General features: G+C 41.2%; 1 pseudogene; it reads right to left on the bottom strand.

Moving 5' to 3' along the window:
* Positions 1–2,264: 2,264 nt before the first annotated feature.
* LOC101438896 (serine/threonine-protein kinase LATS2-like) overlaps positions 2,265–13,224 on the bottom strand; it is a 100,871-nt pseudogene continuing 89,911 nt past the window's right edge.

Genomic DNA, 13,224 nt, shown 5'->3' with positions numbered 1-13,224 from the left:
GGAAGTACTACTGATTGAATTATGGTTCCCAAAATATATATTGATATCTTAACTGCAGGACCTATGAATGTGATGATGTTTGGAAACAGGGTCATTGCAGATTAAATCAAGTTAAGATGAGGTCATAATAGATTAGCACAGGCAAAAAAGCAATATGAAAGTTCTTATTAGAAGAGGGTAAGACTCAATCACAGGCAAAGAAGGAAGGTGGTTATGTGAAGAGAGGGGCAAATGTTAGAATTGTGATTCCACAAGCCAAGGTAAAGAAAGATTGTGGTTGACTCTCTGAAGGTAGGAAAAGGCCAGGAGGGATTCTCTCCTAGAGCCTTCAGAGAAAGCATGGCTTTGCCAGCATCTTCATTTCAGACACCTGCCTCTAGAACTATGGGAGAATGTTTTCATTAGGTAAATCTTCTCATTTGTGGTACTTTGTTAGATCAGTCCTAGTAACTTAATGAAAATAAGTCAGTGCACTGTAAATAACAAAATGGTTTTACTATAAAACTATGAAAAATACTGACAGTCGCAAAAGAAGCCCAGTAGACTTCAGAATATGCCAGTCATACAATCTAAACAAGCTATCAATTTTTTTAAAAGTTTAGACATTGATAAATTTATATGAGTTGTTGCCTAGATACATACTAAATAATGGATACATTATGCTAAAAACTTCAAGGAAAATTATATTGAATAATGAAAAAAATGATGCTTCAGATTTTTTAAACTACAAAAAGGAATTAACTTTTTCCTGAAATACAAATCACTTCAAGTAAGACTCATACTAATTTGAAATAAGGAATATTTTGTGTGTTTACCTAGGCAGTTTTATATATATACATATACCTCTAAGAAAATATGTATAGCATAATTATTTTTGTATTCCAATGTCACTTTGAATAATCCTTTTTTTCTTACAAAGATTAGAAAAATGAATTTTTAAAGCAAAGTAAAAATTTGACATTCAAGAGAGTGGATGTGGCTCCAGTGGTTGAGTGCCAGCTTCTAACATATAAGGTTTCAGGTTTGATCCCCAGTCCTGGTACCACAAAGTTTTAAAAAATGAAATAAAAAATGACATTCAAAGGAAGCCCCACCACCCCTTAAAGTGAGTGAAGCATAAGATTACTAAATTTCATTTGATAACACCTTAGCTCTGTTAGGCAACAGGAGGGGTTACTTTAGTTTGGACCATTTGGTGTTGGTTTATGTCAGTAAATAATTTAAGTATTTGGGTCTTAACTATTGAATTCCTCATGTTAGCTGTCTGGCAAATAAAAGATCATACTGAGTAGAGAAGTGTCCATGAGTAACTGAAAAAAAATCTGGAATAGCTAAATTAATCCCTTTTGATGTATACAAGTTTAGTATATACCAAATGTTTAAATTTATCCAAAAGAATTCAGTCATACCCAAAACCAATACATGCACAAAAATGCTTCTCGGTTACATATCTGCATTTCTTTAACAAACAATAAGGAATACAATTGTAGTAAGGAGATCACCCACATGATTCATTATCAACACACTGTCTAGAATACATCTAAAGAAACTCTAAAAACATATTCACAGAAATTGCTGTGAATGGCAAGATACAGTAATTTCATAACAGAAAAATACTGTTCATGCAGCATTCTGCACACAGGAGTCATCTGAAATCACATTTCCTGGTTTTCTATAATATGAAAAAAAACAAACAAAAAGCGGCTTTTAACATTACATCACAATTTTGAAATGTGAGAAAAAATATATAACAAAAAACATTACGTGAATACCAGTATTATCAGAGCAGAGTGTTAGGTTTTGTTGTGTGTTTTTTTTCTTCTTCATGTTATTGCACAGAGATTTTTTATCACATGCTTTTCAGTTTTTATGTCTTTTCCTAAATGTGAGTAAGTGCTATGAACAAAATACAAGTGTGGAAAATAACAGCAGCATGATTTGTCCAAGATAATCCCTATAATTTAGTAAGAAAAATGATATAAACAAAATAAGTGTTCTATCTAAAAGGCAATAAATTTTTTAGAATATTGTTTCAATGCAATGAAGGGCTTCAAAAACCAGTCCAAATGCAATGTTCAGGGAAATGTTGAGTCCCTCCTCCCTTCAATCAGAATCTAGAGATGAATATCTGCTAGACTTCAGTCTTTTTTTAAAGAATTTGTGAGTGTGTGTGTGTGCAGATCAGAATTTCAAGTGTGGTAATCAATAGGTCAGTTTATAACAAAGCTGATGTCTGCTTTACCATTGCACTGTTAAGAGATCAGTTATGGGCACCTGTATCTCCAAAGAATTGGAGTTTCTAGGAACTCCATATTTGTTGCCAACACAGATACTAATTGGCATCCTTTGGTCTGCTCCACCAGATCTCTGTTTTCTAAGTCTGTGCCCTCAGATTGTGAAACTTCTGCTCCTGATGGCTTTGAGTGCCTAAACACTGTTGTCATCATTAACTTTGGTAGGTAAATTCATAAAATGCATGCTCATGGGTGGTTTTTTTTTTGTTTTTTTGGGTTTTTTTTTTTGAGGAGGTGAGCATGTACCATAATGATAGTCTTCACTTTCATCATCCCAAGGACTTTCTTCACCTATGGGGTCAAAATTTGAGGTGTCTATGAAATGGCTGATCTTGGGAATGAAAGAAGCTAGCTGTTTCCAACTGTCACTGGAGAAGCCAATGGAACCAAAGAATGAGGAAGCCTTGAGGTCATCAGCACTGTTTCTCCCCAGCAGGTCTTCACTGTCACAACACAGTTTGGTGATGAGGTCCCTGGCCTCAGAGCTCAGATTGACCTGGGCTGGAATGTGAAGTGTATTCTCCTAGTTGAGTTTCTGTGGGAGTAGGTGCCAAAAAGGGGAGCTGCCCCATTAGCATTTCAAAGAGAATCATTTCAACACTCCACCAGTTGCACAGCTGAGTTCATCCTTTTTAGACAACTTCCACAGCCATTTAATTTGGATTCCCAACCAGGGAACACGCCAGACACCTCTGATGCTGCTCTCTCACTCTCTACTCCAGGGTCTTCAGCCTGTTCTCACACCAACAATTGGACATGTCATCCCAGAGGTAGCTGGGCTCCATGCTGTCCTCTCTGATGTTGCTCCTTTTCTGGTAGTACTTGGAATTGTGAGTCCACCCGAATCCAGTGCAGAGGCCAAAATTGGTCAGCTTGATGTGGCCACCAAGATCTATCAAAATGTTGAACAGCTTGATGTCCCAGGAGATGAAGCCCATCTTGTGGATGCTCTCAGCCAGTATTAACTCTGCTATGTAGAAGATGGTCAAGTGCTTGGGGGAAAGCTCCATGTAGATCAACAGGTTCATCATGCCACCCCCCAGGATGTAGTCCATCACAAAGTACAAGCTGTCTTTTTCTTGGAAGGATTACCCATTAGTTGTCTTCTTCTGCCAAGATATCCCTCTCAGCCTTGACATGGGGCAACTGGTTCTTGTTCAGCATGTCCTTCTTCATCAAGGTCTTCATGGCATACAGAGCATGGGTCTTAACCTTACAAGCCAAGAAGAGTTCTCCAAAGGCACCAATGCCCAGGATCTTGATTTTCACAAACATAGACTTACCCATTTTGTCCCTCTTCAGCCTGTTGTAATTGGACTCCTACTATAGGATCTTCCTCATCTTTTCCTATTCAGTTTCACAGATTCCACCTTTTGTCATTTCTTGCTTCAGTTCCAGCCTTCAGCTGACCTTCTACTGGTAAGTTTTGATGACCTTTTCCACATGCTGCCCCATGAAGAACTTGAATGCAAAAGGTGAGTAGCTCTTAATACATGATTGTCTCTTCTCTTGTCTCTGTTTTTTCACCCAGGGATGGGAAGTCTGGATTAGTTTTTTTTATCTTTCCCAGCTTTCTCTCCTTTGGTGGCCTTGTGGCTCCTATTGCTCCTCTTGGCAGGCTTCTTGGGGCCTCTTTGAAGACCCTGCTCCATTCCCGTGCACAACTTGGTGATGTTCTCCTACTCCAATTTACTCCGAAGTGTAAAGCGGAGGTGGGCACCACATCTATACATCCAGCTGGTAAGCACTGGAGCCCCCCAGGGACAGAGGGTGCTCCTTCTTGAAGTCCAAACCTTCCACTGCAAGAGTGGGTGCTGGTATCTGTCTGGGGGTCCAGTCTCATCATGCTTACATTCTTGACCAGATGCAGCATGTGAGTGGAGGTCACTGCAGTGATGGTGTTGGGTGAGGACAGCGAGGACTCTATTTTGCTGGGGGTTCCTAACTTCATGAGGACAGCCATTGGCTGCTGGTGGCTGTTGAAAGAATTGGTTCTGCTGGGGACTGGACAGTCAGGCCAGAAGTACATGGACTGGTATATGTGTGTGTGTGGGCATGTCCAGTCCCGGCCTCTGAAGCTAGTCCCTGCGGGAGAGCATAGAGAACTGCCAGGCCTGGACACGGGAGCTGCTCACCTCATACAAGTCCAGGTTCAGGCTGTTTCAGGACTGGGTGAGGAGGTTCTGCCAGGGGATGTCGCTGGTGAATGCCTTCCCTGGAGACCCTATTCCATGCATCTGGTGGGAAGCAGGGCTAACCCATTTGTGGTGGGGTTACTGCATGTACAGGTCCCTTGCCACACCCACCAGCTGTACTGTGTGGCAGGCAGTCCAATGGCTGCTGGGGTCCTTGGCTGGGAGGTCAGCATACCCACCCACCTCCAGCTGCAGCTTGCTCTGGAAGGAGGGGCTGTGCAGTAGCCCATTGGCTCCCGAGGCAAGAGCAGATGTGGGGCCATAATAGGAGCCATGGAACCTCAGGGGCCCTGGAGCTGGAGGGCTTGGCTCCCATGGCTGGCCACAGGGTAACCCATCATGGAGGCCTCCATGCCCACAGCACATCCTCTGGGCTGATGCTGGCTGGTGGCCACTGGGCAGGGCATGAGGGCCAATCCCAGGGGGCCGCTGTCCAGCTGGGGTCAGAGCAGGGGGCTGGTGCCCAGAGAACAGGTAGTTCATGTACTGGGGGTCACCTCCAGCATGTCCGTGCACTTTACGCCTAAGCGGGGTCCCTCATAGGCTGCCCCACTCAGCTGATGATAGGAGGGAAAGGAATCACCAGGCTTTTCAAAACATAGCCTCTGAATCACACTGGCCAGCACGATGCTCTTTCCTTGGGAAGTCTGCTTGATGACCCACAAAATCTGCTGATTTCTCTGGTCTAAATAGCCCATCTTGATGATGCACTCCAGAGCAGCCTTCATGCTCCTGCTGCATGTCTGCTTGAGGGCTCAGATGGCTATCTCCAGCTCACATCCTGCATTCACCAGTTCCTGTAGCATCTGTGAGTTTATTCTGCAACTGCAGAAATGCTTTGACCCATTAGCAAAAGGCAGCAGAGAATATCTGATCTCCCTCAAAGCTTTCTGATAAGGTACAAACTTTGGGTTAGCTCTCCCTGCCACTGCCTGGCAGCATTCTTGACTGCCAAGACCTTGGTGTCCAGGGAAGCATCACTGTTTGGTTCCACAGGTAACCCTTGCACTGAAAACTTGGATTGCTGCTTTAACCCTTTGTGAATTTCCTGCAATCGCTGCCTTTTTCCAGAATATGTCGTGGCAGGAAAAGACTTTGGCCTCGTTGTTAGTACAGTTTCCTTTTACCATAACTACAATCTTCTTAAAGTGTTTTAGTAACAATTTAAAAAAACAAACAACCAAAACTGTATATAGCAAGTTAGTTGTATATGTATTTTCAAAACTATTTCCTTTTGAAAATATTCTTTCCTTCAATTTCCATAATTTCTAGGGAGAATTTTCCAGAGTCTTCATTTTGAAGATCATGCCATCTGCAGGGCATCTACCTACTGGGGTTGGGGAAATCCTTGCACGCGACCCCGTGGCCTCTCATGAGAGAAGAGCCCTCGCAGGGGCAAGAGCTGCTGCTGGCTGCACAAGAAAGGGAAAACCCCAGCCAAGTACTGGCAGCTGCTCCATCTTCCCGGGGCACTCAAAATAACTGATTTTGGTGTGTACTGAAATGATGTGAGATTTTGAAAAACTGTGCTCTAATGATTGTGTTTTGTAAATGTAAAGAACATGTCTTTTTGAGATTCAGAGGATGGAGTGTGACAGTTTGGAGTTCTTTTATGAATCCCCAAAAGAGAATATTATGCTTTTAAATGAATACAGTAGTTTGGGTGTGGGGCCTTGGACTACATTAGTTAAGCTAGAGAGAGAGAGAGGAAAAAGAAGCCACCATATTGATTCTGCCATGAGAGAGAGAGGGCTGCAGGAAAACAGAATCCCCAAAGGCTGGCCCAGGGAATTCCCAAAGTCTGGAGCCAGGAGAGCACAGAGGCATGGAAAGAAGCCGCCTAGCAAAATGGCCCACAGTGCAGCTCAATTTTATTTTAGAAAATAAATTTGCAATATTCTAGCCAGAATTCCATGACTCAATCTCTGCCTCTGTCACATGACTGTCTTTCTCTCCATTTGCTCATCCTTTGTCCAAATCTCTTCTTTAAAGATCTCCAGTCACATTGGTTGAGGACCATTCTTATTTATTTTGACCTCATTTTAAGTAAGAGGTTTTGGAAGGTGCTATTTACAAATGAGTTCTCACTCACAGGACCAAGGGTTAGGACAGGAACATATCTTTGTGTGGGATATGTTTCATTCCATAATTGAAGGGAAATACTGCAAAGCAACTACAAATTTGCTCTGTAGAAATGAACCAAAATTAAATATTTGAGTTATATAAAACACAATAAAATTGATCATAATTCCATTACTTGAAAGTTCACCAAATATGTAAATCAGTATTTTCTAGTTGAGCAATATATAGTGTTACAAAATCATGAATGGGTGTGAAAACATTCAATGTTTTAATTTCAATGAATTTAAATTTACACAATATGAAAGTTTTTTATATGTTTTCAGGTTATAAACTGCAAGTATTCTTTATAAGTAATCACTTGTTGAATTTTTTTGTAGAATTTCAATATTATGAAGAAGCATTAATGATTATCTGAAAGTGCTAATCAAATACTTCTTCCATTTTTTGGCAGTATATCTGTGCGAGGCTGTCTTTTCTCCAAAGAATGAATAAAGACACAGGTAGGAAATTCCAGTTCTTTCTTAACATGGTAGGTTTAAAGAGATTTTCATAAGTCCAAAACAATGTCTCACTATGCCTTGGTTTTAAAAACAAACATGTTTTAGCAAAATGTGTTAATATATTAATGTATACAGGATTCATTTGGTTTAATAAATTAAATAAGTATTTACACTTTTATACCTTATAATATCTAATTTGGTAAATATACATATATGCCACTTAATGGAAGTTTCATTGTGTCTTTATTATTGTTAAGAGTGTAAAGGATAGCAAAAAATGCAGCAAAAAATTGAGAAGTGATAGTATATAAATTCCATTAAATTATATTTTCAAAAGTTCAGGAAAACTCAGGTAGCATATTTTGGCATTTATTTTGCTCACCAGAATCCTCTTTTGAGTTCTATTTCCATGGAAATAAAGAGACATGGCTTTATTAGATGCCTGTTGATCATTATTTATTTATTAGATGTCTGTCCATCATGCTGGGACAATGTTCAGGCTTATCTTTACAGAGTCAGATGTGATCCACCAATACTTCTATGATTCATCTCAAGTTTTTCAGATATCATTTTCACATGTTAGATTTTCTGAGGCTGTTGTCCTGGCTGTGAGTGCTTGCATTGTCTTAGTATATTCTGCATTTTTGTTTATGTCACATATTTATGCATTTTCAAAGGTGCTTAGGAAGAGTTCTGTGGAAGCATGTAGCAAAGCCTAGAACAAAGTCTTATCCACATGTACCCCAGAATTGTCAACTCTCATTTTGTTTGTAACTTCTGGGGTGACTGCTGTCTTAGGTCCCATTGCAAATAAAGCTTTTCCAAAAACTCTTCTCACATCGTGTTTTGCTCCATGGTGCTGCATTCATAAACCCTATCATCCGTAGACTGTGAAAGAGAGTTTTACTTTATATAGACAGAATTTTCAACAGATGTATTTAGTTCTCAAGCATGGAATTTACAGGTTAAAAAATTCTTAAAAATGAATTCAAAAGAAGTTTGATTTATACTTGATGTTTTCTTAAAATTGCCTGGTTTAAGTAGGTTTTTTTTGGTCCACTTGTATTTTTTTTTTTCTGTTGACTACATGTAAGCTAGTGATTTTATATACCTGTGTGAAAGTTTTTCATACCCAATACCACCTTAGTTAAGTTCATACACTCTTCTTAAAATAAATCTCACATTGTAATATGTCTTTCGCTATTTGAGATAATTTTAAACTAAAAATAAAGAATGCCATCATGTGGAGAATATAATGTCTTTATATGACTATCTTGACAGGTGCCCATACCTTTGAAAGAATTTTAAGTTACCCATCCTAGAAGAAAATATTGAGTGCTTTGGGTTAGAGAAATCTACTGTTTAAATTTCTCTTTTTTTTGCATTCATTCTTGTACAGGGGTAGTAGCTACTTAATAAAACACTAGAAATGAGCCACAACTGTGCAATTAGGAAAAGTTAAAGTTGGAAAACAGGAAGAGCTGCTTCCCACATTGGAAAGTTATACTATTAAAGCCCTGACTGCTCTTCAACTCAGTTATGATCAGAAAGCTTTTGTCTCTTCCTGAGCTCTTGATGAATGCCTTGCTCAATTCATTTAAGCTTTCTTCATGATTAAGTACAAGGAATCAATACTTAGAGTGGGGTGAGATGTGGCAATAAATGCTACGCAATTTTTCTCTGAGTACACCACATTGCTTATACCTCTTGATACACTTTTCCCACAAATAAGATTTTCAAACGTATCTGTGGGGAGCTCTGCAAAGCAGGCTTCAAAGTTCACAGGAAGAATGTAGATAAAGAAGGAGGTGCGCCTGGGCAAGTTTATATGCTGGACAAAATATGCTAAGTATGGATAAGAATTCCAGGAAAACTGTGTTATCAAAGGGCTATTGAAAAGAATAACTATTGTATTTCTAGTGACCTAGAAACAAGAACTTCCCATGAGAACTGCTGAATGTGCTGATGTCACTTAAGGTAAAAAATAAAGTGCATGATTAAGCTGGTTGCCTGCAGCTCCTCATGGTCCACCTGGCCCCTGCTATTTTGTGTCTTTCATTTCTTCACCCTTTCATTGCCTTCCTTGGAACCTGTTCAGCTGTGACTGAACTGGGTGGGTCACACAAGTGGCACCTGAACAGGGACCTGAGGCATGGGTGAATTTCAAGGAGTCTGGAGGCAACAGGTGATGAGGTCCTATCCTGGAGAAAGTGGTTGGCTGCAGCAAAACTGGCAAGGGGATAGATGCATAGGAGGCAGCCCGATTTATGTGAGAGCTTGAGGTAAGCATGGGGCCATTCAGCAGGTGTAAAACATGGGGAATTGCACTTCTTCTCAATGCAATTTGTATGTTCAAATATTGAAGGCACTGTTGTCTGACTGAGGTTCTAAGGTAACTACCCAACAGCTAGAATAGTTTTTAGATTTTGTCCAGCAGACTTGTCCTTGGTTTCCAGAGGAAGGTACTGTAGATGAGGATACTTGGCAAAAGGTGGGTCAGAAGTTGAGAGACTGCTATACTGCTGAAGGCCCGAGTAATATTCCAGGAAGTACTTTTACTTTGTGGGCCTTAATTCGTGATTCACTAGATCTGGTTTGTGAAAGTGAAAGAGACCCTGCTGTTCCTCTTTTGGCTTCTCTGGCCACCAAAATGCCTGGTTATGAAACTTTGTTAAAACAGCCTTCTGCTCCTCCAGTAGACCTAGGTAGTAATAAAAAGGGTAAGGAAGACAATTGTGAATCTTCCCCTGCCACCATTCAACAACAACTGTGACAATTGTCTTTGGAGAATCAACAAGTGTTGCAGAAAGCCACCCCTGTTGGTCAGTAGTTCCTTTCCCCTAATGTGGGTTCACCTCCCCTAATGTCTCCTGTAGCTGTGGTCCCTCCTGTTCTGTCTCCTTTACAGGATGTTCTTCAGACCACATGGATGCAGGACAAGGATGTTTCTGAATTTACTCTTTTTCCTGTCATAGAACACCCTGATTCCAACAATCCTGGTGAATATGTATGTCTACATGAACCCATTCCTTTTAAATTGTTTTAAAAAAATTTGAAATCTGCTTGTAGCACATATGGGTTCACTGCCCTGTTCACTTTACCTTTGGTGGAATTGATATGTCAAGATCCTCTTTGTCCAAAAAATTGGATGGTTTTGGCTAAAGCTTGCTTGTTGGGGGGCAACTATTTGTTTTGGAAGAATAATTGGCTTGAAGAAAGTAGTGCCCAAGCAGAGCGAAATTACACTCATAATATTGTTATTACCATGGACATGCTCACTGGCACTGGAGCTTTTGACTCCATTGACCTGCAAATCTTGTATGGCCTGCAACTTTATCAGCAAATTAACACTTGTGCTCTACACACATGGAGGCAGCTCCCCCCTTGAGGGAAAAAAGCTCTGGAATTATAAAAAATTGTACGGAGTCCAGAGGGACCCTTTGCAGATCTTGTTGCTTACCTCTTTAAAGTCATGGGCAAGGTGGTTGCTGACCTGAGGCTGGAAATATGCTTGTAAAGCAGCTAGCTTTTGAGAAAGCCAATGCCGTGTGTAAAGATGCTATCTGGTCACATAGAAAAATAGCAAGTATAACAGATTTTATTTGGCTATGTGCAGACATTGGCCTCTCAGCTCTCATGGCTGTGGCTTTTAAAAAGACCTCTGTACCCTCTTCTGCACCTATTTGTTTTCAGTGTCATCAAACTGGTCATTTTCAGCATAGTGTCGAAATAATGTAGGGACTGCTGCAGAGCATGACTCTTAGTTTTTGGGCCTCTCCAAACCACATGAACCCCTGAGTCCATGTCCTTGCTGCCTTTGAGGTAATCATTGGGCCAGTGAATGCAAACTTAGAATGCCTTCTAGCAGAAAAAATCCATGGCAAACCTCGGGAAATGGACACCAAATAATGGGGGTGGTTCTCCCCACAGTCACTATTTGCCCTCAGGGAGTAGTACCAAACACCCTCCAATTTCAACTGTCATCCCAGGGAGGTCCCAACACCTTTCACTTGAATCCTCCTCCTGTCCCAACTGTCCCTCTATGAGACAGGACTGGGCCTCTGTGCCACCTCCTGATGGGAATTAACTCCTGAAATGGGGCCACAAGTCATTCCTACTGGTATTTTTGGGCCTATTCCTCCCTGCCTTGTAGGCCTTATTCTCAATTTGCCTACAAAATGTTCATCTGCTCTTCAAGTTTTAACTATTTCTATTATCTGGCAACTTTTGCAAGGAAATCTGTGTCCCTGTTTTAGCTCATGGTATTCTTGCCATAGAGTCAGAAAAACCTTTTGCACTTCTCTGGTTCTTGCCTAGTGCTGCTCCCTGAGTCACACCAAAAGGTTTGCAAACTGCATATTGGACTCAAGTTATAAAAGCTGAGTGGCCTATGCTCACACTCAAAGTCAAAGGAAAAACATTTGCAGGCCCCATGGATACAGGAGCTGATATTGCAGTTTTCTCCCAAAGCCATGGTCCTACCAATTGCCCACTGACTCCCACCTCTGCGGATTTGCAAGACATTGGTGCTGCCCATCATCCTTGTTGCAGTTTTACAAATTTTGAAATGGGAAGATGAGGAAGGACAACAAGGATGGTTTCATGGTGTTTATGTGTGATGAATCTGGACTCAGATGGGATCTCCCTTCATAAGACTTTCATGCCAATGTGCTGGAGGTGCAGTTAATGTTGGGGTTTAAGATATATTTAGGGGATTTGAATCTCTGGACTGACAATGTGATAGCCAGGTCCTGAGCCTCAACAGACTCCAGCACCTACAATCTGATTTATTGGACTCACCACACTCAGCTAAGATGGAGGTGAAGAAGGACAACCACCACACCATGGAGCCTAGAGTGATTACAACTGAAAATGGGAGGATTGCATCCAGCATCCAGGTGGAATCTGAGCCTCCTCTTGACATAAAGGTGCAATGGACACAACCAATCCAATGTCCACATAGAGAAGGTGGCATTGGATTGGGAAAAGTGGACATAATGGACAAAGGGTATGGGGAAAGGCAGGAAGAGATGAGAGGTGGAGGCGTCTTCGGGACATGGAGCTGCCCTGGATGGTGCTTCAGAGGTAATCACCGGACATTGTAAATCCTCACAGGGCCTACATGATGGAATAGAGGAGAGTATGGGCCATGATGTGAACCAATGTATATGAGGTGCAGAGGTGCCCAAAGATGTACTTACCAAATCCAATGGATGTGTCATGATGATGGGAACGAGTGTTGTTGGGGGGGGGGGGGAGAGGGGGGGGTGGGGGGGTGGGGTTGAATGGGACCTCACATATATATTTTTAATGTAATATTATTACAAAGTCAATAAAAAATAAAAAAATTAAAAAAAAATAAAATTAAAAAAAAAAAAAAAAAGGATGGTTTCAGCCTTTATTTTACCCTCTATTCCTGTCAATCTGGGGGGGATGTGCTGTGCTGGTGGGTATGGGATTGTTACTAGTAAGCCCTTCATTAACCATCACTCAAATGATTCTTAATCAAAACTTTCATCCTTCAAAAGGATTGGGCAACATCGCAGGGCATCATCTCTCCTGTATCTTTAACTCCAAATACAGGATGACAAGGCTTGGGATACTCACCTTTTCCATAGGGGCCATTGTAGCATCTCTCCCCCACAACACTGTGGCCCCAAAACCTGGCTAAGTGATGCACTGGTGTGGGCGGATCAGTAGCCCCTTGCTAGAGACAAATTAGTTGCAGCACAACAGTTGGTAACAGAACAAGCTGCTGCCAGACATATTAGCCCTTCGTACAGCCCTTGGAATACTCCCATCTTTGTAATAAAAAACAAGTCTGGGGCCTGGTGTTTGTTGCAAGTTCTGCTAGCCATGAATTGCACAATGTAATTAATGGGACCCCTTCAGCCAGGACTTCCCTCCCCTACGATTATCCCAGGGTCCTATCAGTTTCTCATTTTAGATCTTAAAAATGCCTTCTTTACTATTCCCCTTCACCCAAATGATCAGCCACGATTCACCTTTTCAGTACCTAAACTTAATTTTCAAAAGCCCCTTCAGCAGTTCCAATGGAATTTTCTTCTTCAGGGTATGGCCAATAGCCCCACACTATGTCAGGATTTTCTAGGGTGAGCTCTTGCTCTGGTATGGAGCCAATTTCCCCACACT

The sequence above is a fragment of the Dasypus novemcinctus genome, chromosome 2 (assembly GCF_030445035.2).
Source record: "Dasypus novemcinctus isolate mDasNov1 chromosome 2, mDasNov1.1.hap2, whole genome shotgun sequence".
Lineage (NCBI taxonomy): Eukaryota > Metazoa > Chordata > Mammalia > Cingulata > Dasypodidae > Dasypus > Dasypus novemcinctus.
The sequence above is the reverse complement of the archived record's forward strand: the minus strand, read 5'-3'. Positions and strand labels throughout refer to the sequence as shown.